We start from the raw sequence: 25,609 nt of genomic DNA on the forward strand, positions 1-25,609 counted from the left end.
GAAGCTTCCATTTCTGGGTGAACCACTTATGTTTGCACTGGGAACTGAATTTCTTTTATTATGCACACACATCTTCCCCATTTAAAGAAAAGCAAACACAATACTATGTCCTCATAAACCTTCAAGGAACAATCATCTTTTTCCAAAAAAGGTATGAATATTATGTAGCCAGCCTCTTATCCACTCATCAACTTTCAAACAGCTTCTGAGGAATTTTAATGATCTTTTTCTTTGTCTGTTATTTGTTTCCATGGGTGAATTGCTTGTATTTGAGACATTAATATTTGTGCTTTTTGAGAACTCTGATCAGGATGTTAACTTTTTACAACTGCTGACCCCTTTGGTGTACTGGGAGGTGATGTGTCACACCTGTGGGTTGGAGATTGTGGTCATAGATCTACATGGTTCCTTCTCAGATGTGTCCCTTGCTCCATCTGGATCTGGAAGGAATGTGGAGCTACTTCCTCTTGTACATATCCTTGCATGGACCATGTGCCAGAATTGCGATCTCGGACTCATCCTTCATCTGCAAGCTTCAGAACTGGTAGACTTTTCACAGTCTTGTTTTGATACAGATTCCATTTTTTTTCCCTTCAATTTTAGCTAATTTCATCTGGTGTGCTCCTTTAGGTACCAACAAAATTTCATTCACTGGAAGGTTAGTGCGCATGTGTCGGCCCATCAGCAATTGGGCTGGTGGAAGGCCATTCTGCAGAGTTGTTCTTCTGTAAATCATTAGACTTTTGTGAAAATCCTCTCATCCATCTTAAGCCTTCTTCATAAGGTCCTTCATCATCTTGACCGAACTCTATGCTAGGTCATTAGATTTTGGGTGGGGTGATGTGAGCTTGAAGTTTTATGTCAAAACCCCCAATCAATGGCAAAGGACTCAAATTCACAGCTCAAAAATCGTGGACCATTGCCCAATATCACTTCACATGAACTCCATGCCTCTCAAACGCAGCTTTCAGGAAGGTGATGACCATTTTGTTGGTTGTTGCAACCTCTGGTTATTTGGAAAAGTAGTCTGTTACAAAACGATAACTCTTCCCATTATGATCAAACAAATCCACTCCACCCTTGAAGTATGGCCTGTCTGGTACAGAGTGTGGTGTAAGTGGTTCTGCTCACTGCTTTTGTCCCTATTCACATGAAGCAGTGGTCCTACTGATGTCTTGGTTCATTTTTGGCGAGCACATCACTTCATGAGCTCCATGTTTACATTTTTCCTCACCAAGACATCCTCCATGTGTCTTTTGGAGGATTTAATTGCATTGTAATACTAAAATTACAAACCCATTCCCTTTGAAGATCATATATTTCACTACCGACAGTTCAACTCTGCATGCTTAATAATCCTGAATACACATTGGACTATCATTCTTATTTGCTGGCCATCCTTTCTGCATTGTATCTTTTAACTGTTTTATCCATCCCTGCTGCTTTCCTAATGCTCTGATTTCTATTAGGTGTACTGGAATGGAGGTGACTATCATGTCAATATATGCCTGTATATCTGTGTTAAACTCTTGGTCACTCTTTTCTTTCCTGTTGACTGCTTGAGGCAATGCAGCGGCAGCAAACATATATTTTCCTGCTGTGTGGGTCATCTTCACGTGGTATGTCTGCAGCCTTATCAACATGCGCTGTATCCTCATGGGACAATCACTCATTTGTTTGGACATATTTGTGACCAGAGGTTTATGATCTGTCTCCTCTTCAAAAGTTTGTCCACCAACGTACTGATGGGACATTTTGCATGCACACGTGCTAGCAAGAAGCTCTTTCTCTATCTGCGCATTGTTGACTTCTGCATTTGTTAAAGCCCTTGATGCATAGGCTACAAGATTCTATGTGTCATCATGCTGCTGCAGTAGAACTACTCCAAGGCTGTACTGAGATATATCAGCCAAGGTCCTCGTACACCTTTCTAGATAATAAAACTTCAGCATGGCCTCTTCAGTTAGGACTCTTTTCAGCATCTGGAAACAGACTGCTTGCTCATGAGACCAATTCTACTCATTACGCTGCTGAAGGAGTGGCCTAAGTAGTGCTTACGCAGTAGACAGTCGAGGTATGAACTTAGCCAGGAAAGTCACCATCCCCAAGAAACTTCTCACCTTCTCCTGGTTTTGGGGCCTCTCCATGTTGTCACATACCCCGTGACTGGGTTACCAAACCAGCAGAAATGGAATGATATGTTGGAGTCCGGTGGTACTGTAACTAAAAGTGTTTATTAGTAAACTAAGTAATACAGTATAATAAAATGAAAATATACATATAAAACAGATTAGCAAAGATATATACAAAAGTGTGGAAATAGGAATCAAAACCAAGCTCTATCAACCGTCTAGGGGTAAATTAATAGTCTTAGGATGGTGCAGAGTTCAGTTCAGTTAAGTTTAGTTTAAGTTGAGGTAGTTGCTGTTGTACTGTTGGGGGGGCAAGAAGAGAGAGAGAGAGAGAGAGAGAGAGAGAGAGAGAGAGAGAGAGAGAGAGAGAGAGAGAGAGAGAGAGAGAGAGAGAGAGAGAGAGAGGTGAGCAGTTGCAGCAGGCAAACCTTCCGTTATCTTCTTGTCCTGTTGTGCTGTTGTGGTCACCAACTGTGACCCCTCTGTTCCCAGCCAGACCGTTCTTCAATGGTGAGCCTGTCACCCAGACGAGGGTGGACACACACACAAGCCCCACTGGTCTGCCTTCACACACTGTGAGCCTCTGATCGATTCCTCCGAATCGATCCTCCAAGCCCCCACCTTCCTGTGGGTGCACAATGCTCTTTCAGTGTCCCGTGGTGTGTCTGCCTATGTCTCAGCAGAACTGCCTTTTATCTCCCCTGACGGGGTACCAGCCATCCATCAACTGTCCATCACCTGGCTCCGCCTTGCTGTCTCAGCAGGGATTCACACAAGCAGGCAAAAGTGTCCTTGGAGCAAAAGTCGGAGAAGCCATAATACTCAATCATTCTCTCTCTCTCTCATTATCAGCATCTGCAGCAGGAGGCCTCCCCCACTCTTCTTCGCTCTCTCTCGTTAGCAGCATAGTTCACAGGGGGGTCAACTCTGGATCCCAACTCCGCCTGGTTTGCTCACCACACATTACAATGTTTACATTGTCTTTCATGGGTCTCCCTCTTCAGATATGACATCTCCTATGAAAGTCAGTGTATTAATACCAAACTCACATTTCTCTTTAATAAATTGCAAATTGATATTCTGTGTCACATCAAACACCTGCCTCAGTCATGCACCATGTTCATCCTTGGTGGACCTCCAGACAATGATGTCATCCACCATGGTCTTAACACCAGGAATGCCCTCAAAGATCATGTGGATTTTTTTTTTTGGGAGACTCCTAGTGTGAACAGAATCCCATACAGTAACAGAAAAATAGCAATAGCTTCACTGTGATATATGAAAAGTACAGTCTTGAACTTCCCTCATCAAGTTTCATCTGCCAAAACCCAAAGGATGAGCCGAGATTGCTGCACTACTTGGCAGCTGAAAACCGGGATATGATCTCCTCCCATGTTGGCAGTTTAAAATACTCTCTTTTGATGACTTTTTGAGATCTCTTGGGTGTAGACATATCCGCAATGCTCAATTTTTCTTTTTCACAGTGACCAGTAAGTTCACATAATCTATTGGTTCTTCAATTTTCTGTCTGACATTTATCCATTCCACGTGTGCTGATTCTTGTTGAAGTTCGTCTCTGAGTGCAAACGGAACTATCCTGCATGCATGGAAACAGGAGCTACTGTTTCATCTACATGAGTTTTGTGTAAACCAGGTAAGCATCCAAGCACCTCAAAGACATCAATGAGTGTTGGGTGGTCATCTTTGGTCCGTGAAGCCACTATGAAAACTCTTATCACCAGGATGAGCTTTTCACATTCACTCAGAGCTAATATTGGCTGTACTTGCTTTTCTACAATCAGCTGCTAGGCATTTAGGTGCTGCCCCTTGTGTTTGAAAGTCACTACGCGGCCCTCTTTCACTGGAACATTCTCTCCAATATAGCCTGTCACTTTTAACTTCACTGGGCAAATCTTGCCCTTCACTGTGAGAGTCTTGTAATCATCCATGGGTAACAGATTCACCAGGGCTCTGGTATCAAGCTTGAATGGAATTACTGTTTTATTCAGTCATTGGAGCGATCCATTCTGTTTGTACCAGCACCAGCGGTCTGCAGAGAATCCACAAAGACATCCTACATTTCCATGGTAACCAGGAACACCTTTCTCTTGATGGCCACAGCTTTGCAGCAAAGTTATACTTCTTTCCACAATTATTACAAGATTTTCCACAAACATGACACTACCTCCACATAAGCATCATTTGCTGTTTGAGCCTTCCTTTTTGCTTTGCTCTTGCTTTGGGAAAAGCCATGTGCATTGCTCCGCTGTTTTCACAGCATGCACTGTTGTGTCTGCCCTTTGCAGCTGCTTAGCTTGTGCTGATGTAGTTTCTGCTGCCCTACACATATCCACAGCTTTTTCCTGTGTCATATTTTCCATTCTCTGAACACCTTATCTGTAGTTCTGCAAACTATTCTGTCTCTAACCAGTGAGTTTCTCAAATCTCCTAACCCACAGAACTTACTGAGTGTGTGTAGCTCAGATAAGTATTGATCAAAGCTAACACCTTGTTTCTGGTGCAGGAGAAAAAAAACTTGTATCTCTCAAATGTGATGCTTTTACATGGGACAAAATACTCCTCAACATTTCTCATCACCGTTTCCAATGAAATAGCTGTCTCATCAAGTTGAAAGCTGCTATTGATGTCCAAAGCATCTTCACCAATTACGTGCAGAAAAATAGATGCTTTCAACTTTTTATCAGCCCCTCCCACTCTGCTGGCAGCTAAATATATATTTAATCGCTGTTTGAAGCTTTTCCATTTATCTGTAAATTTGCTGGTAAATCAACTACGGGAGGACTGAGTGTATCAGTGACACACATAATAACACAATTTCTGCTGCACATTCCAGACTTCTTGAGTGACCCTGTAGATCTGAGACAGCGTGGGGTCTTTTCTGGTTTCCCTTTTAGATCATCTCTGCCACAATAAGGAGACTTTTGATTTGCATTAGGGAGAATTCATCAAGAGAGGTGTCCTCTTTTGTAAATTTGTCAGGTATTTCCTTTTCAAAGAGGAAATACATCAATCATCAGCATTTCCATGATTACTCTTCCTCTTGAATTCAGTCTTGTAATTGAGTCATCCAAGAAACAGAGCCCATTTTGTGTTGCTGCTGTTAGTGATTCTGTGGATTGAAAATGGACACCAGTGGTCGATGATCAACAATGAGGATAAACTCTGTCCCGTACAGGTACTGGTTGAAATGTTCTACACCCCAAACCAGACTCGAGGCCTTTCTGTCAATCTGTACATAATCTTTCACTGCAGTGGTAAGGGAAAACGGTGCAAAGACTATAAGTGTTCACTTCCATCACTCACAACATGTGACTTGACAACACAATAGACAATAGACTGTAGATGCAGGAGTAGGCCATTCAGTCCTTCTAGCCAGCACCACCATTCACTGTGATCATGGCTGAACATACCCAATCTGTACCCCGTTCCTGCCCTCTCCCCATATCCCTTGACCCCGCAATCTATCAGAGCTCTATCTGACTCTCTCTTGAATGCATCCAGAGACTTGGCCTCCACCTGCCATAAGGTGAGGCACTACAGGCAAGCTTCACTGGATGATGCGAATCATGTGTGAGTACAGTGTCTGACATCACCATTTCCTTGGTCTTTTGGGAAGCCACCTCACACTGCTTTGTCCATTACCATTTCATCCTATCTATTGTAATGAGTTCAAGGGGTAGAGCACAGTAGTCAGGTCTGGCAGGAACCTGTTTGAGTAATTGACAAATCCTAAAAAAGGACACAAATTGGACACATCTGATGGCCTTGGAGCATCCACCACTGCTTGAATTTTCTCAGCGCATTTGGGAAAACCTTGTGTATTAATAATGAAGCTTGGTAAGTGATGCTTGGTTTTAAAAAATCACACTTGTTGCATTCTGCTGTGAGTCCATAATTGTCTCATCACTTTAAGACTACCTTGATACTTTGGAGATGTTCCTTGTCATCCCTACCATTAACCGTTATGTCATCCAGGTAACGCTGAGTACCTGGGGCAGCCTTGCAGCACCTGCTCCACAGCTTTCTGCCAGAGTACAGGTGATGATGCTACTCCAAAATTAAGTCTACAATATAAATAAAACCTTTTCTGAGCTGAAAACCACTTTGGACTCTTCATTTATTACCATTTATAGGTAGGCCTCAGCTCAGTCCATTTAGTTGAGGTGTTTCCTCCCAGAAGAGGTTGCAATGATTTCCTCGTTCCTGGGCAGAGAGTGTTGATCTACTCTCAGTACAGGGTGGATGGTGACCTTAAAATCACCGCAGATCCTAATAAGACCATCCTTCTTGGCTACTGGGACCATTGGTGTTGCCCATGGGCACCACTCAAATTTGGAAAACATTCCTTCAGCCTCCATTTGATCTAGCTCACTGGCTACTTTATCAGTGGTACAAGGAACTGGATGTGCTTTGTAAAACTTGAGAGTGCTAGTTTCATTTACTGTAACTCTATTTCCCCTTGATATATTTGCTTATTCTAGTGCCATTATTTTACACTATTGTGGCATCAAACAAGGGATATGGCATGCAAATTGTGGATGGATCTCTCAAATCAAATTGTAGTTATCACAGTCAATCACACCCTTGCAATGCTGGCCCTCCTGTTTTTAACACATTCAAGCCCAATGTGGCTTGTTTGTTGTTGTATTTCAGTGTTCCAAATGCCATTCTCACAGGAGTTATCTCTTCTCCAGTATAATATCTTAGCAGGATATCTGCAAAGTGCAGTTCAGTATCTTTGAAATGCTGTTCAAACTCACTTTGTTGAATGACTGAGACAACCAAGCCAGTGTCTCACTTTTAATTAATTTGCCGTTCATTTCAGGTTTAAGCCATATAGCTTGTCTTTTAATAGTTCTCTCTCTCTCTAAATCTTAAGGGTACCCAGTCCTGTGTCACTCTCATCGTTATCAGATTTTTTTTAATGTATCAAAGTATGCAGGTTCATGCTCTTCTTGAAACTGCAATTTAACTTTTTATCTATTTTCTCTTTCTTGTGCAATCAGTGTATGTTTGTCTCCTTGACATGCTCTTTGTATGTTTCCTACTTGGTTGTAGTTTCTACAAGTTTTGCCTTTAAATCTGCATTGATCTGATGTATGTGAGCCCCTGCCACAATGGTAACACAATTTGCTTGGCCAATCCAGTTTCTGTTTAGATGTTGCAATTTTGTTCATGCACACTTTCATTCTTGACTGCTACTCAATTGCTCCTCCTGCTTCAGTTTCCGTTGATATAGTAACTTAAACTACTCTTTTAAATATGAGTTGTGCTTCAGTTTAGAGCCATTTTTGAATGATTTCTCATAAGATTCCACAAAATAAATGATCTCTTGGTTCATCATTCAGCCCATCACTGAAATGATAATGCTCAGAAAATTTCTTCAATTGAGCCACCATTGTTGAAATTGACTCCGCTTCTTTTTGATTCCCCTTATGAAACCTAAAACTAAGTTGCAAGTTCAGAGTAAATTTATTGTCAAAGAACATATGTGTCACCAAATACAACCCTCAGATTCATTTTCTTGTAGGCATACTCAATAAATCCATAGAATAATAACCATAACAGAATCAATGTAAGACCACACCAACTTGGGTGTTCAACCAGTGTGCCAAAATGAACAAACTATGCAAATACAAAAAGAAATAAATAATAGAAATAAATAAACAAGCAATAAATATTGTGTACCTGAAATGAAGAGTAATTGAAAATAAATCCATTGATTTTGGGAACATTTCAAAAATGGGGCATGTGAAGTTGAGTGAAATTATCCCCTTTGGTTCAAGAGCCTGATAGTTGAAGGGTAGAAACTGTTCCACAACCTAGTTGTTTGAGTCCTGAGGTTTCTATATGCCTTCCTCATGGCAACTGTGAGAAGGGAGCATGTCCTCAGTGGTGGAGGTCCCTGTCGATGGATACTGCTTCCCTGCAATCTGCAATCAAAAATGGTTTCTGTTCTGCTGATGTTTTGGATGGGAAGCCTTAACTCTATTTCTTATTCAGCTGATTCTACTTGACCTGCTGGAGGTTTCCATCATTTTTCTGATTTTATTCAAAATTTCTCATATTTTCTGATTTTTTTAAACATTTACGTATAAATGGCAACAACGTCTACAAGAAAAAATACCTGCTTTACTTAGTAGTTCATTGTTATGAGAATATAGAAGCTTCAGATTTCCACTTTCATCAAAAAAAAATTAGTACAGTTCACTCCAGGTTTTACTCTTGATCATGGACTGTAGCCTATTTGATCAGAGCACTTACTTTTGACTGATGTGCCCAGTATGGATCATTTTACTTGGGTTAACATCTAAAGTGAGAAAGGAAATTCGGCCTATTGGGTCTGCTTCGCCATCCCATCTTAGCAGATTTATTAACACTCTTAAAACCATTCTCCAGCCTTCTTCACATAACCTTTGATGCCCTGATTAATCAGGAACCTATCAACTTCTGCCTTAAATATACCCAATGGTTTGAATGACACAGCTGTTTATGGCAATGAATTCTGCAGATTCACTACTCCCTGGTAATGAAATCTTTCCTCATTTCTGTCTTTGTGATATGGTGCAACTCAAACTACCTGCGTCTCAATATCACCAAGACCAAGGAGATGGTGGTGGACTTTAGGAGATCTAGGCCTCATATGGAGCCAGTGATCATTAATGGAGAATGTGTGGAGCAGGTTAAGACCTACAAGTATCTGGGAGTACAGTTAGACGAGAAGCTAGACTGGACTGCCAACACAGATGCCTTGTGCAGGAAGGCACAGAGTCGACTGTACTTCCTTAGAAGGTTGGCATCATTCAATGTCTGCAGTGAGATGCTGAAGATGTTCTATAGGTCAGTTGTGGAGAGCGCCCTCTTCTTTGTGGTGGCGTGTTGGGGAGGCAGCATTAAGAAGAGGGATGCCTCATGTCTTAATAAGCTGGTAAGGAAGGCGGGCTCTGTCGTGGGCAAAGTACTGGAGAGTATAACATCGGTAGCTGAGCGAAGGGCGCTGAGTAGGCTACGGTCAATTATGGAAAACCCTGAACATCCTCTACATAGCACCATCCAGAGACAGAGAAGCAGTTTCAGCGACAGGTTACTATCGATGCAATGCTCCTCAGACAGGATGAAGAGGTCAATACTCCCCAATGCCATTAGGCTTTACAATTCAACCGCCAGGAGTAAGATATGTTAAAGTGCCGGGGTTGATTGTATTTAATGTATTTAAGTAAACTACTTAAGAACTTTTTAAAAGCTATTATTAATGCTTTTGGAGAGAGTGATTTAGATGCATATCATATTTTTACTGAGTTAAGTATTGTTAAGTATTAAGAGTTAAGTATTTAATGTAATTAGTTCTGCTACAACAAGTGTATGGGACATTGGAAAAAATGTTGAATTTCCCCATGGGGATGAATAAAGTATCTATCTAAATGGACGTCCCTCATTTCTGAGGCTGTTCCCTCCGGTCATAGACTCCCACACTATCAGAAATAGCCTCTGCACATACACTTAATCAGAGCTTTCAATGTTTGATAGGTTTTGATGAGATCTCTGTCATTCTTTTAAAATACAGTGAGTACAGGTCCACATCTATCAAATGCTAATCATATGTTAACAATTTCATTTTGTGAATCATTCTCATGAACTTCCTTTGGACACTCTCCAATTGCAGAACATCCTTTTGCTAAATAAGAGACCCAAAACTGCTCAGAATAATCCAAGTGCATCAGTATTACATCTTCTAGTCCTCTCAGAATAAATTCTAACATTGCCTTCCTTACTACCAACTCAACCTGCATGAGGACTCCCAAGTCCCTCTGCAACTCTGATTTTGAATTTTCCCCCCATTTACTATATAGTCCATGCCATTAATCATCCTGATGATGTCCACGACCATGCATTTCCCTGCATTACATTCCACCTGCCACTTCCTTGCCAATTACCCTAACCTGTCTCAGTCCTTCTGAGGACACCCTACTTCTTCAACATACCTGCCCTTCCACCTATTTTCATATGGTCCACAAGCCTGTCCACAAAGCCATCAATTCCTTCATCCAAATAATATATCATTGACATATTACATAAAAAGAAGCAGTTCAAACATCGACCCCTGAGGAACACTAGTCATGAGTAGCCAACCCGAAAACCCCCCCTTTATTCCTATTCATTGCTTCCTGACAGTCAGCCAATCTTCTATCCATTTTACTGCCTTCCCTGTAACACCATTGGCTTTTATTTTGCTAACCAGTTCCATGTGCAGCACCTTGTCAAAAGCCTTCTATAAACCCAAATAATCAACCTCCATAGGCTCTACTTTGACTATCTGGCCTGTTATTCCCCCAAGAAATCCAACAAATTTGTCGGGCAAGATTTCCCCTTTAGAAAACCATGCTGAACCTTACCAATTTTATCATGTGCCTCCAAGTACCCAAAACCTCATCCTTAATAATAAACTCCAACATCCTTCGAACCACTGAAGTCAGGCTAACTGGGATGTACCTTTAAAAAATGTGATGAGGAGGAATTTCTTCAACTAGAGGGTGATGAATATACTAGAACTTGTTGCCACAGACGGCTGTGGAGGATGCTTATAGGGTAAGTTCAAGGCAGCTATTGATAAGTTCTTTATTGTTAAGGAGGATAAGGGTTATGTGGAAAAGGTAGGAGAATGGGGATGGAAAATTATTATGACTGAATGGCAGAGCATTCTCGATTAGCTGAATGATCTCCTATATCTTTTTTCCCGTATCTTATGATTCTATTTTAAATAGAAGCAGTTGAAATCTGCACAGATTTCTAACCAGCTAGTTCTCTGAGCAAGAAATATTGGCAGCATATGGCAACAAAATTCATCAGTACAGCAAATACTGAATATCATGTGGTTATAAAAGATTTACAAATGGTGAAGAATCAGAAACCAAATTGTTAAACAATAAAGTCATACATTTGGTCCATGTCTTGTCTCATGGGTGCAAAGGAGAGTTTATAACATGATTTTTTCTTGTACTTTTAATTAATTTCTTAGTTTGCTCAACTGTGAGGCACTCTGAGTGGACGTGGCTCTGCAACTTGAAGTCTCTATGAATAATTTGCACATGATGGCACATGTGGGGTCCTAACATAAAAACACCCATCAATCAATCCCACAGAGGGTTGAGTGGGGAGGAGGGGAGAAGAAACTAATGCTATGTTAATATGGTCATGCATATTCACTGCACTGAATAATTATTTATCCAAATATCAATCCAATAAAAATTTTATTGTGCAACAATTAATTTATAAAATTTGCCAAACATTTGCATTACTATATTTATTTGATGAAGTTAAAGGTTTTGACAAACATTAATTCATAAATATTCATATAATTTGTTTTACATGAACATTTGTGAATTAATATTATACAAATTTATTGAATTTTATATATCTTTTGTTCAAAGAGTAACTTAGGTACTGCCTGTTATGCTGTTGGTATTTAGGGCAGCAATGAAGGTCCTCCATCTCTGGCAGTGTCCAGGGCTTCCTTCATCATGTCAATATCTTCCTCTTAGTTCTCACTACTGTTAGTCACACAAGTCTTGGGTGGAGACTTGGAAACAACGTCATACTCAAATATAGAAAGATTCTTCATTGCTGTTTCCATTGCAATTTTGTTGTTAGCCCCTGTGCTGAACCTTCGAACCTGGAGAACTAGTGGACTACTCTTGGTCTGTCCTCTGCCCTTTGATCTGTTTGTGTGTGGGTGCCCCTACCAAGAGAAGGCCTGACTCCAGCAAACAAATCTCTCTGTGTCATTGAGGCACGCAAGCCTTCAAACCACAGCGAGGTTATGGTGTTCTTGGAGCTTCAAGAAGTAAAGTAACAATTTTAATTAAGTTTATCCTAAAGTTACAATATACTGTTTTTACAATAATTTGGCACCAAATCACTTGAGATAAGATATCAGATGAGTGGATATCAAGGAGAGATATTTGAGAAGAGAAAGGTAGACAGGAAGTGAGGTTTAAAAAAACATTTCCACTTTTATCCAATCAGTTTTGACTCCAGTATAGCCCAGATATTAGTTCATGTGAGATTTGGATATATTAAATTACTCAGCATTTACAACTCTAGGAGAAAATGTACCTCTCAGGAACAAATTTCTTCTTACCTCCATTTGTAAATTGTCAGCATCTAATACTAAAACAATGTCCCTGTCATGGTCCAGTCCGTGAAATCTGCATTCCAGTTCACAGTCCAGTCTGTGGACTTTGGACTCTGGGTCTTCTGGCTGTCCATTGTTTCAGTTGGGCTTAACCACAGGCACCTGATTCTCATATTGAGGCTGGAATATAAGTAGCCCCGGGTTTGTTTGTTTGTTTGTTTGTGTGTGTGTGTGTGTGTGTGTGTGTGTGTGTGTGTGTGTGTGTGTGTGTGTGTGTGTGTGTGTGTGTGTGTGTGTGTGTGTACACACACACACACACACACACACACACACACACACACTCTGGTCCCTTCTTACCTCTGTTGGGTAAGTCAGACAGTCTTTGCTGTTATCCTGAGGCTGGTCTGTTCCCTTCCTTCCCTCTGAAGCCTGGCCTGTAGCCCTGCTGGCTACCCATGCCTGGTCCTTGCCTGTATTGCTGTCAAGTTCAGTGGCTGGAGTGAGACTGGAGCCTTACCATGCCAACAGAAGGATCTATCTATTGTTGAACTTGGAACTGTCTCTGTGTGTCCTTGTGTTTAGTGTCCATGTATGAGTTCTGGCCCTACATCCTGTTCCCAAGGAGGGGTCCTGGCTCTGTGTTCAGTGTTCCTGTGCTCAAGTCCGAGGCTCTGGGGAGGCTGCGGTCCCGCGTCCGAGGCTCTGTGTTCAGTGTTCCTGTGCTCAAGTCCGAGGCTCTGGGGAGGCTGCAGTCCCGCGTCCAAGTCCAAGTAGTAGCCTAGGCCCTGAGTTCTGGTCGTGTCCAGGGCCTGTGTCTTGTCCAGTGTCATTTCTTCCCCACTTCCCTTGCTTTCTTGATATACCTAGTCCTCTCTCTAGTACTTCGGTGTCTGTCTTGCATTTGGGCCCATTCCCTATGACAGTCCCTTAGTTCTCAATTCCTTCACAAGGAATGATGTCATCCAACCTATGATGCTTGGAGCCTGTCATTGAAATTTCAATAGGAAGGTTTATCTGTTATTCTGAGCTGCTGCCCATCTTTGGACATTATGTTTGTCTAATCTGAGTTCCTCCAGCAGTTTGTGTTTTACTTAATTTTAATCACGTTGATATCAATTTTACAGGCAAAACTTTATTATGTAATTATAATTTTTATCTTCAGTTAATAATTGATGGGTTCCTTCCTTGGAATATTTCATTCTCTTTGGGGGAGAAAAGGTATTTTGTGTATCCTGCAAAACACTGTAAATGTTTGTTATTACATTGCAATTGAACAAACCTTTTTGGAAGGCAGGCAAGTTGTAGTGGGGACAAACAGTATGCTAATTGGCTCTTGGCCATGGGTTAATAATTAGAAAATGTGAATAAGTTGCTCTTGAATAAGTCATTTCCTGCACATTCTGGAGGGGATATTTCTGGAGAGTGTTCCTCATATTGTTACATGCCCATAGTTCAATCCTGGGACAGTGGGATGATGTGACAGTCTTATGGTTATGGTGTGATGTTATGTCACATGATGGCATGTTCCAAATGGTATTAAAAAAACAAAGCCGCCATGGTGTGGAGGCAGTTTTATTTGTATTCCACTGCGTAGAGTTTGTTACCCGGTGGTTAGAGTTGCTGCCGGTTTTTGGATTGAGCAGTTTTACTGTAGAGAGAGAGAAAGGGAGTGAAATCAGCAACAATGTCACAGAAACCAAAGAATTCGGGCAAAGTCAATGACGTATGGTTCATCTACACAATAACTAAAATGTTGGATTCTTTTGTGAAATGTGGCATGCGTGTTTAAATTAACCCCTGAAATGTTGGGAGGTTTGTGCGATGATCACGCCATCGAAAGGTCAGTTATTTTAAGAAGCTTTATTTCTTCGTGATCGCCTCAGAAGGTATTTCCCGGCAGATACGTTATTTCTTCAAAGAAATCGCTTAAATGGTCATTTCAGGAAGTCTTCCTCTCCTCTCGCTTGCATCATAAATCACTTTGACTTTTGAATTTACCACTTTAAGAACATTTTAAGAACTAAGTTCAGCAGGTTGTTAAATTGCCATATAGCAGTTAACTTCCAGTTAAATTGTTTGCTTTTCTAAGTAATGAGTAGAGGTTAATAAATACTGTTTATAAACCCTGACTCATTTAATGTTCATTGTTGCTGTATTCATAACAATATGCAGCAATTTTAAAAATATATTCATTTTTAGGATGTTTACAACAGTCAAGGCTGGAATTTGTTATCCATCATTCTTTGCACTCTTTTATGGCAGTCACTTAATATGCAATCAAGAATCAACTGTTGCTAATACATTGTTGGTATATACAATACAAGCCTTTTATGTTAATATGTGACAGCTATTGCATTTTGAACACTGTAGGAAATATGGTTTTTAAATTAAGAGTGAAGTTCATTGCTATATCTTTAGTGTAAATATTCAGAAGTTAATAGAATTTTTGATTATCAGGGAATTAGGTATACCAAGTTAGATGAAGGTAAAAAGGCCGAGGTATGAGATTGACCGGCAGGCAAGAGTAGGCAAAAGGCTTACTTCTACTTTTATGTCCTCTGTTCTTCCTCTCATCAGATGAATAATTTCTACAAACCATTTCTCAGAGTTTCTTGTGCATGAATATGACTTGTCTCCTACAACCTTAACTGCACTTCAAAAGGTAATTCATTGATTGTAAAGCATCTCGGGTGGTGAAATGTGCTTTATGAATGCATGGATTTATTGTTTTCCAGTATGAAGCTCCAGCATCTTGCCCAGCTCAGCATCTATTTGACCTTTCTATGGCACTTAATTATTTTCAATGAGGGTACTGTTACTAACAACACAATATTATTGACATATTAACATCACAAATGATTGTAAGTAAATTAAACATACAACTCATTATGAATTATATAAACAAATGAAGTATGTAAAAGTACGTCAATGGCATATGACATGACACTACTATTTGCCTCAGTAAAATAACAAAATTATTATTTTTATGGAGCCCAGCTCCATGTTTTTCTTTCAATTAGTTTTGTTTTGTAATTACAAAAAATAACTGTATCCATTAAAGTTAGTCAAACTTACTATAAAAAGAAAAGTCTAATCCTTTCAACATTCATAGAAAAATGTTTACTTGCAGATGCATTTCATATTTGTCAGAAACACATGGCTAACAGAAGAAAACTGTAGCAGCAGTAGTTCAGCTGATACCACAGACCTGTCCCACCATTAAATCTGATCATAGGCAATCTTCCACAGGCATCAACTCTTTTTCTGTGTTATTTCCCCATGACCCTGAATTCCCCAGCTCATCAGATATGTATCTATTTCCTCTTTAAATAACTGCAGTAAACTATTTCTCTTCTGCTGCTACAGGATTTGTATCTCTCTATTCATAACAAATTCATATGCCCATCTAAAAGCATCTTGAACAACACACTTGTATGTTTCCACCACTTCACTAGAACCTGTTCCAGGTACATCAGTGCTTTTAAAAAAATAAATAAATACAATTTTTTAAAAAAAGACATTCTGCACATCTTCTCTGAACTTTTCCCTCTCATTTTAAATGTATGCCCCCCCCCCACCCCCGGTACGTGATATTCTTATCCTTGGAAAAAGATTTTTATTGTCCAACATATCTGAGCCTCTCATTATCTTGTAGAACTCTGAGGTCTCCCCAGTGCTTCAGAATAAACAGTACAAGTTGATCCAATCTTCCCTCTGATTCAGGTAGCATCCTGGTTAACCTCTTTTGCATCCTTTCCAGTGCTGTAATGGGCAACCAGAATTTCACACAATACACCATATGTGGCCTAACTGGAATGTTTTATACAACTGGAGTCATTCAAAACAAAAGCAGATCAGCCTGGAAAAGCTTGTTAACCCCAATAGTACAATAGTCATAGCATATTTGCACCTTTTAGCACTAATAGTGTGTTGGTATCGGATTTGCTGACTGCAAAGTTCTAAACTCAAATGAAGACCTTAAAACCTATCTGATATAAATAACCATGAGTACCCTCCCTAAAGATTTGATTATACTTTAACTGCCCAGTCTTCACAGACTAGTTCAAATCCCTGTTTATTCTCTATGGCAAGTTTAGCTGCCAATATTCGCTATTTGATTGGTAGCCCCCACCCCTCCATATCAAGGAAAAGATACTTCCAGCTGACAAAGTAGTTTAAAGCATTTATTGTCGGTGACAGGCATATAAATCCAAACAACATTCTTAAACACATTTAAGACATAGGATTTCTATCTTCTAAAAGGTTTGCAATTTACAAACCATTCCTAACACGAAGAATTTCCCTAACACGAGTAAAATTGCTATAAGCTAAAAAGACGTGTCAACAATGCAGAAGAACCAGTTGTCCATCACAGAAATTGAAGACCGAAGAATGGATTCTAGTTCACTCTTTTTTTTTGTGTGCTTTTTAATGTTCCTTATCCCATCCCAAATACACCTGAACTGTTCTTTACATTCATACAGTTTCTTTGCCACTTGGGTGACTTCACACATTTTGATATTCTTTCAGATAACTTGTAACACAAATGGTCTGAGTTTCTTGAAGACTCAGATCCCAGGTATCCACATTTAATTCTGTGAAGCTAACTTCCCTGAGTACATAAACCTTCCAACTTATTAATAGATCTGTTATTGATAAACTAAGTGACTGTCTCCATTTGGCCTGCAAACTTCCTTGAACACTTTAACTTAGACAGCATTTTCACTTTTGAAACAAGCCCAATTAAATAACTCATTCTCTTATACTGCACCTCTTCAGCAATAAGATGTGTTGTGTCTCAACACCGTTTTCTATAGAGGGCATCTGTTTGCAAACCTGTGTCTTTTTCAACTTCAAGCCAATTACTGCTTTCTACATTAAAAAATGAAGACTGGCTCCTGTTTATGACAGAAGCTAAACAAAGGACATTGTTGGAAGTTTAACTTGTAACTGTTTGATCTTTCCAGGTGACAGATGTGTTTAGAAAGATAATCATGGCAAAAGAACAAGAGACTCCTCATCCAGAAAATGAATATCCTTCATGATGGCATTTCAGAGCATTGGTATTTGTACATTTCCTAAGTAATACTCTTGTACCCACACAATTGAGACCTTAAATCTGAATCATATATTGAAAAAGAGAAAATCAGGCTCTGCAACTAGATAAAAGTTGCAAGAGGCTTATATAACCTCTGAACTCCCTTTTCTTTATAACTTCTAACTAAATTCTGATATGGATAGTTCCTGATTTTAAATTGTAATTCTAATGTTTGCTGCTTGAGGAAAAATAGACACCAAAACTACTACAAGAAACAATTCTCCTGTTGGGTGCTATGAAGAAAAGTATTTTGACAATAGAACTGATAATATTTCTAGTGTTTGCCAGCATTTTTGTCAATACTTCCATAAGTTGTGACCAAGGTATCACGTAATATGAATCACTGAAAATGATGAAGACAGACCCAACAGAGCAAGTAGAATGAGTGACATGAGCCCCAATTTGTCTTCAGTGTAATTTGTTTATTGAGTCCGAGTCCGTCATTGATGTCTTTGATAGGCATCTAAAATTATACAGCTATGCTCTTCAAAACTTTCATATTTAGTTATGGTAAAGTAGTGGAGCAGCAGCCAGAGTTCTCAATTATTGATCCAGAGGTAGAATTCAAATCTCATAATGGTAGCTGGGGTTATACATTCAGGGATCTAATCTGAAGTCTCAAAGAGAAAAACTAATCTCAGTAATATTAACAGTAAAACAACCTGATTGTCCTAAAAATCCACCTGGTTCACTAAAGCACCTTTTATCCTGTTGTCTGCAACAATGTTGAATGTTTAATTGTATTCTCAGTCCTGCGGCATTTGGTGTGGACAGTAAATCCCAGTATCGCCAGTCAGGTCCACAACCCACAGACAAGAAAAATTCTGATAAATTCTGATCTTCAGCACTGTCACTTCCTGCATAAGCAAACAAGTTACAGTAATAGTCTGCAAACCTTGCATGCAATGGATCATAGTTTCAGAAGACTTTGCATCTCATTGTTCAAGTTAATGCCAAGTTTAAGACAATGGCTGGAAGTTTGTTTTGGAAGTAGCAAAGTGCTCTGCTGTAAGTATTTTGTGAGGGAGGAATACTGACTGGTTAGGAAAGCTTTTTGTTTCAAACAATATCAAGCACAGTGGTATAGCTGATAGAGATGCTGCCTCACAACTCTAACAGAAGCAGCATTGTCAGTCAATATTCTCCCTGTGACTACAGGGATTTCCCATTACATCCAAAAATACATAGGTTAGTTAGTTACTGAATTGCAGAGCTGTACAGTGCTAAAACAGGGCCTTTAGCCCAATTTAATTGTTCTGATCAAGATGTCTACTTGAGCTAGTCCGATTGGCCTGTGTTTGGCTCATGTAGTGTCTAAATGCCTTTTAAACATTAGAATTTTACCTACTTCAATGTCTCCCTTTGGCAGCTAATTCTGTTTCTCTTGTCTTAAATTTGTGTCCAAAAGTTTAAATTCTTTCTACCCTGGGAGCAAGGCTGTGTCCAGCAACTTTCCCTATACACCATAAGTTTGTGTATATTTCTAAGAAAATCAGTGAGGGATTGGTGCTTTCTGTGAACCAACATACAATTATAGGCCTTAAATAGCCTCCTACTATGCCATATAGATTGAATAACTAAATATATCAAGCCACAGAATGAAATGTCATTTTTTTTCTAGCTTGATTAATAATTGGGATTTCAATCTGTCCAGGCAGATTTGCATGATTGGGTTGTAGTGCTGTGTTGTGCAGTCTAAAGAACTTGAATTAACTGGTGATATCTACAGAAAACAAATTAAAAGGGTCAATCACTGATCTGTACACCAAATACTCAGCATCCACACGACTCCGCAAAAAGAGCCTTGTGGGATCAATGAAATCTATCCAGGAGCATTCATTTCTTGTGTCACTATTAAATATGAATGACACAGACTTTTTAAGTTGCTTTATTTCAAGATACAATAAATCGTAATTTTTGTTTAGTTTGCACTAATTTTCATAAATGTGTCAGTCACATTCACTACTTTTTTCAATACTTTTGTCAAGCTTTTATGCATTCATACCCAATACAGGAAAAGGCTACTATGATTCCATTCCATATCTTCCTTGTCTACATTTCAAAGAGAACCTTTAATGAGCAAGCATTAGCTCCAAAAGCCTGCTCCATCATAGTTATAAAATGAATACTATAGCTCAAGTATATTTATACATTTGTTGTTTTTAGTCCTTGACACCCTGTACAAAGACATAGAACATTGATACAACAGTGCAGTATAGGCTCTTCAGTCCACAGTCTTCCTCTCCTACATGACCCTCTACTTTTCTATCATACATTTGCCTATCTGAGAGTTTGTTAAATGTGCGTATCATACAGTATCTGCCTTTTGAATTTGACAGGTGATTTTGACTTGAAAACTCTAATGTTCCACACTCTTTAGTATGGAACATCTACAGTGCTGAAGTGCTTAGAGAGGTTGGTCATGGCTAGAATCAGCTCTTGCCTCTACAGGAACCTGGACTTATTGCAAATTGTCTATTACCACAATAGGTCTATTGCAGGTGCAATCTCAGCAGCTCTTCACACAGCCTTTGATCACCTGGACAATACAGACACCTTTGTCAGGATGCTGTTCACTGACTATAACTCAGCGCTTAACGCCATCATTCCCACAGTTCTGACTGAAAAGCTACCGAGCCTGGGCCTCCATACCTTGCTCTGTGATTGGATCCTCAACTTCCTAACCGAAAGACCACAATCTGTGCGGATTGGTAATAACATCTCTTCCCACTGACGATCAACACAGGTACACCTCAGACATGTTTATTTAGCTCATTGCTCTACTCTGTCTATACGATGACTGTGTGGCTCGGCATAGCTCAAGTACCATCTATAAATTTGCTGATGGTATAACCATTGTTGGCAGAATCTCAGATGGAGGTGAGAGGGCATACAGGAGTGAGGGATAACAGCTAGTTGAGTGGTGTCACAGCAACGACCTTGCACTCAATGTCAGTAAGACCAAAGAGCTGATTGTGGACCTCCAGAAAGGATAAGATTCAAACCAATTCTCATGGAGAAATCAGAAGAGGAGAGAGTGAGCAATCTCAAGTTCCTAGGTGTCAATATCTACGAGGATCTAACCTAGTCTCAACATATCCAAGACTTCTTCAAGGTGTGGTTGTCTCAGAAAGGTGGCATCCATTATTAAGGATCCCCCGTCATGAGGATGCATCCTCTTCTCTTTGCCACCATCAGGAAGGAAATACAAAAGCCTGAAGGCACACCCTTAGTGATTCTTCTCTGTCATCCGATTTCTAAATGGACTTTGAACCCATGAATTCTACCTCACTTTTTTATTTCTGTTTTTGAACTAAATTTTTAATTTAACTATTTAATATACATACATATATACTTGCTGTGTTGTTGGCATGTGGCCTAGTGGATAAGGCATCGGTCTAGTGATCTGAAGGTCACTGGTTCGAGCCTCAGCTGAGGCAGCGTGTTGTGATCTTGAGCAAGGCATTTAACAACACATTGCTCTGTGACGACACCAGTTCCAAGCTGCATAGGTCCTAGTGCCCTTCCCTTGGACAACATCGGTGGCGTAGAGAGGGGAAGGCTTGCAGCTTGGGCAACTGCTGGTCTCCCATACAACTCTGCCCGGGCCTACGCCCTGGAAACCTTCCAAGGTGCAAATCCATGGTCTCAGGAGACTAATGGATGCCTATCTATACTTACTGTAATTCAATTTTCCTTCTGTATTTACCATATACTGCATTGTACTGCTACCGCTAAGTTAACAAATTTCATGACATATGCCTGTGATAATAAACCTGATACTGATTCAAATTTCGATTCTGACTTTCTGAGAAGGATCTCCAGATTTGCATAAGTCTTTAGTCAAACAGGTTTCTATAACATGTTGCTGAATGTTACAACTATAATTTTATAACTATATACCTACTATTTTGCTTCTTCACCAGAGTTTCATGCAGTTACCCATTGAATTATATTTTATTCAAGTACCCAGCTGACCCGACCCGTGTGTAGTATATTTCAGAATCAGGTTTATTATCACCAGCATATGTTGTGAAATTTATTAACATAGCAGCAGCAGTTCAATTCAACAAAATAGAAGGAAAAAAATAAAGAAAAGAAAATAATAAGTAAATAAATCAATCCAATTACAGTATGCACATATTGAATAGATCAAAAATCGTGCAAAGAACAGAAGTAATGTATATTTTAAAAAAAAAAGTGAGGTAGTGTCCAAGGGTTCAATGTCCATTTAGGAATTGGATGGCAAAGAAAGAAGCTGCTCCTGAGTCACTGAGTGTGTGCCTTCAAACTTCTGCACCTCCTAATCTGATGAAAGGGCATGCCTTGTGTGCTGGAGGTCCTTAATTATAGACATTGGCCTTCTGAGACACCGCTCTTTGAAGATGTCCTGGGTACTTTGTAGGCTATTACCCAAGATGAAGCTGACTAAATTTAAAAAACTCTGCAGCTTCTCAATCAGGATTGTGGAAATAATGGTATTAAATACTGAGCTATAGTCAATGAACAACATCCTGACGTAGGTGTTAGTGTTGTCCAGGTTGTCTAAATCCATGTGAAGAGCCATTGAGATTATATCTGCCATTGATCTATTGTGGTGATAGGCAAATTGTAATGGGTCCAGGTCCTTGCTGATGCAGGAGTTCAGTCTAATGAAGACCAACATCAAAGCATTTCATCACTGTAGATGTGAGTGCTACTGGGAGATAGTCATTAAGGCAGCTCACATTCTTAGGCACTGGTATTATTGTTGCCTTTTTGAAACAAGTGAGAACTTCTGCCCATAGCAGTGAGAGGTTGAAAATGTCCTTGAATACTCCCGCCAGTTGGTTGGCACAGGTATTCAGAACCTTACTCAGTACTCTATTGGGGCTTCCACCTTGTGAGCATTCACTCCTCTTTAAAGACAGCCTAACATCGGCTTCTGAGACCGAGATTGCAGGGTCATCAGGTGCAGCAGGAGATGTGCTCCTGCTTTCGAAACAGGCATAGAAGACGTTGAGTTCATCTGTTAGTGATGCATCACTGCCATTCATGCTATTCAGTTTTGCTTTGTGGAAAGTAATGCCTTGCAAACCATGCCAGAGTTTCTGTGCATTCAATGTTGCCTCCAACCTCATACTAAATTGTTTCTTCACCTTTGAAATAACCTTCTGCAAATCGTACCTGGTTTTCTGATATAGGCCTGGGTCACCAGACATGAATGCCATGGATCTAGCCTTCAGCAGACAATGTACCTCCTAGTTCATCCGTGGCTTTTGGTTTGGGAACGTACAGTAAGTCTTTGTAGGCACACACTCCTCCACACAGGTTTTAATGAAGTTGGTAACAACTGCAGCACACTCATCTAGGTTCAAAGATGAATCTCTGAATACAGTCCAGTCCACTGATTCAAAGCAGTCCTGCAGGTGTGTCTATGCTTCTCTTGTCCAAACCTTCTTGGTCCTCACTGCTGGTGCTGTAGTCTTCAATCTCTGCCTAACTCAGGGAGTAGATGTACAGCCAGGTGATCAGACTTCCCAAAGTGAGGGCATGGAATAGCACGGTAGGCATTCTTGATGGTGGTGTAGCAATGGTCCAGTGTGTTGTTTCCTCAACTATTGCAAGTGATCTGTTGATGGTAATTGTTTAGTGAGTTTTTTTTTCAGACTGGCCTGGTTGAATGCCCCCAAAGCAATGGTGAAGGCATTAGCGTGTGCTGTTTTGTGCATGTTGATCCCATTGCTCAGATCATCTAAAGCCTGATTGACATTGGCCTGAGGTGGAATATACACTGCTACCAAAACGATCCCAGAGATCTTCTGCAGCAGGTAAAAAGGACGGCTAGATATTCCAGGTCCGGTGAGCAGAATTGGGACAGCACTGATATATTTGTGCACCAAGAAGAGTTGATCATGAGGTATACTCCTCCACTCTGCTTTTGAGAGACTCTATAGATCTATCCTGACAGTGCATAGTAAACCCATTGATCTGAATCACTGCATCCGGTACAGAAGGGGTTAACCAGGATTCGATGAAACAAAGGCCACACGCAGTCCTAATGTCCCTCTGATTCAGCACCGTAGCTCTGAGATAATTGATTTTATTCACCAGAGGCTGCATGTTTGCCAGCAAGGTCGTTGATATTGGGAGTTTAAAACCCCGTTTCCTTAAGCGCACTGGTATCCCTGATCTGAAGTCATGCTTCCTCCATGGAATCCTATGAGGACGCATCCATCCACAATCAGTATAGATTCCGTCAGTTTTAAGCAGTGATAGTTAATTTAAATGCATTAATATATCTTTGTTGATGGTACTGACCTTGGAACCAGTTGTGCTTTTTAGCTGTATCAAGAATATTTAATCGTATCCATTGAGAGTTCTGCTGCTACACGAGTTGCCCCTAGGCACCCCGGTATCTCATTACAGTAAAAAGCTGTCAAATATATAGATATTTTTTGAGAATTCACAGCCCTTCTAATTCTTGCCTCTTGGCCAACCACTATTTAATCAGACTGCCACTAATGCCTAGTACTGGCTGAGTTCTAGAACTCAGCCCTTGTAACTTGACAACTATCCCTTCCTATCAGACTCTGTGCAAACTATCTTAACCAAGATCTTATTCATCTCTCCCATAAATCCTCAAGTAATTTTCATTCTCATTAGCAAGACCAAATAAAAATAAGGCAGGGTCAGGCAGAGTGGCCATTTCTGGATTGGGCAATTTTAGAGTGGATATCAGGCTTCAGTGAGGACAGCTTTGAGTGAGAGAAGATGAAAAGCTGTGTGTAGATTTGTTTATCAGATTATTTATTGCTTCCTTTATAATTGCACAGATAGAGCAGTGTGGTTGCTAGGCAGGATATTTGAATGCTCCTCTGCAGAATGTGGGAGGGCAGGGAGACCTCTAATGTCCCTGCCATCTTCACTTTCAAGATGTGCATCCAGCTGCAGCTTCTAACTCTGTACATCAAGGATCTGGAGCTGGAACTGGATGAGATCCAGATCATTCAGAGTTGAGGAGAAGATAGAAATGTCATACAGAGAGGTAGTTACACCCAAGATGCAGGGCACAGGAAATTGGGTGACAGGAGGGTGAAAGGTGTTAAGCAGCTAATGCAGACTAATCCTGTGGCCATCCCCCTCAAACAGGCATACCACTTCGGATACTAATGGGGGAGATAACCTAGCAGAAGATAGTCACAGCAGTCAGGTCTCTAGCACTGAGTCTGGACCTGTTGGTCAAAAGTGAAGAGCTGTGGTAATAGGGGATCCATTAGATAAGGGAACAGAAAGGAGGTCTGTGGATGAGAATGAGATTCTGGGATAGTATGCTGCCTCCTGTATGTCAGGGTCCAAAACATCTTGGATGATTTCTCAACATTCTTACATGGAAGGATGAGCAGCCATGGGTTGTAGTTTATCTTGGTACTAATGACACATGTAGAAAGGAAAAGGGTTGAGGTTCTGCAAAGTGAGTTCGGGGAGTTAGGTGCTAAGTTAAGAGATGGGACCTCCAGGGGTGTGATCTCAGGATTGCTCCCTGTGGTGCGTGCTAGGGAGGCCAGAACTGTGAAGATTATACAGTTTGACACATGGCAAAGGAGTTGGCATAGGAGGAAAGGCTTCAGATTTTTGGATTATTGGGTTCTCTTCCAGAGGAGGTGGGACCTGTGCAGAAGAGAAGGTTTGAACCTATACTGGAAGAGATCTAATGTCTTAGTGGGAGGGTTTGCTAGTCAGTATGGGGAATAGGCTTTAAACTAGAGTTGCAGGGAGATAGGAACCAGAGTGCAAGAACAGATAGTGGAAAGGTTGTGGAAACAGATGTTGTTCAGCCTTCAAAGTCAGGAATCAAATGGTTAAGCATGGTGAGACCAATATTCTGATTTGTGTATGTTTCAAAGCAAGAAGCAAAGTAGGAAAAGCAGATGAGCTCAAGGCATGAACCAATACATAGCATTGTTGAAACTTGCAGGAGGAGCAGAACTGGTAGTTCATTATTCCAGGGTTCCATTGTTTTAGATGTGAGAGAACAGGAGCAATTTAAGGGGGAGTTGTCATGTTACAATTCAGGTAAAACATCACCGCAGTAATCAGTCAGAACAGACTGGAGAATTCTAATGAAGCTATATGAGTGGAACTGAGGAACAAGAAAGATATGAGCATGTTAATGGGGCTATATTATAGACTACCTAACGATAAGTGGGATTTAGACGAACAAATATGTAGAGACATCACAGGCTA

The sequence above is a fragment of the Hemitrygon akajei genome, chromosome 7 (assembly GCF_048418815.1).
Source record: "Hemitrygon akajei chromosome 7, sHemAka1.3, whole genome shotgun sequence".
Taxonomy (NCBI): Eukaryota; Metazoa; Chordata; class Chondrichthyes; order Myliobatiformes; family Dasyatidae; genus Hemitrygon; species Hemitrygon akajei.